At 35.2% G+C, this 1,833-nt stretch overlaps 1 protein-coding gene across 1 annotated transcript in view; it reads left to right on the top strand.

Annotated features, from left to right (window-relative positions):
• Nucleotides 1-1,833, top strand: part of LOC117953058 (kinesin heavy chain-like) — a 19,383-nt gene that overhangs the window by 2,035 nt on the left and 15,515 nt on the right. The window lies entirely within an intron of this gene.

The raw sequence follows: 1,833 nt of genomic DNA, 5'->3' as shown, positions 1-1,833 counted from the left end.
CTCTCTAACTGGGACGTTATATAAAGAATATGTTAGATCATCTCCTCTCTAACTGGGACGTTATATAAAGAATATGTTGGATCATCTCTAACTGGGACGTTATATATAGAATATGTTAGATCATCTCCTCTCTAACTGGGACGTTATATAAAGAATATGTTAGATCTCCTCTCTAACTACATAAATGTTCACTAATGCACCAGCGGATGATGCTTGTAACCATGGTTACAGCATGTTCTGTTGAAGTATTTTAATAAAAACAAAGTAGACAATAAAACCGGCCTCACCTCCATGGTGTGAGTCTTTCCTGAAGACGTCTGACCGTAAGCAAAGATCGTCCCGTTGTACCCCCCCAACACATCTGAAACACACATACAGTATTTCTTCTTCTTATCATCATCATCATTATTATCATATTATTACTATTATTATTATTATTATTATTATTATTATTATTATTATCACCATTATTATTATTATTATTATTATTATTATTATCACCATTATTATTATTATTATTATTATCATCATTATTATTATTATCTTTATTATTAATATTGTTATTATTACTATTATTAGTATTATAATACAAGGCCATTCAAAGAGCTTACAGAAAACATTAAATCAATTAAAACAGTTGAAAATATTCAACAAATAGAAAATAAAAGCAGCTATAACAGTTTCAGCGCAGCGTAAGAAAATAGAATTAATTAAAGCAGTGATATCAATATATATATATATATATAGACAGATAGATTTAATGAGGTAAACTGACCTTTGACAATCTGTCTGGCGCAGGTGTCATACACCTGAACCTGTTCAGTGTTGGGAGGGAGGACTTGGTCGAACACATACGGCTTCCCCTGAATCACAGGAAGCACACCGTCAAAACAAAAGCCTCTGGGTTAACAAACAGTGTTCTCTTTTTAAAAATCAAAGGTCTGTCGGCTCTCTTTGACAATTTCAGACTTCAGGAGTCCGTAGAAAACAGTTCAAATCCTTTTAAACAACAGCTGAGTCTCGAATGAACCTCCACACAAAGCAAGGCCAATTCCATTTTCCCACGGCACTTATCTCCATGGTCACATGTCTGCAGGGATCGGACCTTCTGACCTTCTGATTGGTAGACAACCGCTCTACCACCTGAGCCACCACCCCCCTCTCTGGACTGTTCACGTCCTTCATGGGTCAACTTCAGCTTCTCTGTTGGACGTCGTTGTCGTTTTAGAAAAGAATGGGTAGCACTTTACAGTCCAACACAGTAATAAGATGGTAATAAAGGGGTAAGAGTGTGAACATCATGAGGTAATATATAGGTAATAGCATGTAATTACCGAGGTAATAACTGGGTAATGCATCACTGTAAAAAGATGTAATACTGGGGTAATAGGAAGGTAACAGATGTAATAACATGCAATTACCAAGGTAAGAACTAGAAATGGGTTCAATGATAACCATGTGTATTTCTGGGTATGGTAATATAGTTATATTAATATTGTAATAACATGACAATAATGGGGTAATGTATGTTGATGTGTGTTATAGGCTACTATCATCGTAATACCCTCCGAATGAGATCAAACTTATTGGAATTAAAAATTGGTAATTACAGTGTTATAATGCTGAAATCTATCCACCACTTTTGTTTTAAGGTAATACTTTACAAATCATATGTTTAATCTTCTGACTTTTTAACTGGAAATACATCAGGTATTTTCTGTGTAAGAACCATGAATCAGTGGTGCAAGCGTCTATGCTTTACAGGAACCTTGAGTCCAACATGGAGACGCTTTACAGGAACCTCGAGTCCAACATGGAGACGCTTTACAGGAA

The sequence above is a fragment of the Etheostoma cragini genome, chromosome 11 (genome assembly GCF_013103735.1).
Source record: "Etheostoma cragini isolate CJK2018 chromosome 11, CSU_Ecrag_1.0, whole genome shotgun sequence".
NCBI classification, from domain to species: Eukaryota; Metazoa; Chordata; class Actinopteri; order Perciformes; family Percidae; genus Etheostoma; species Etheostoma cragini.
This window is presented reverse-complemented; position numbering and strand designations above follow the sequence as displayed.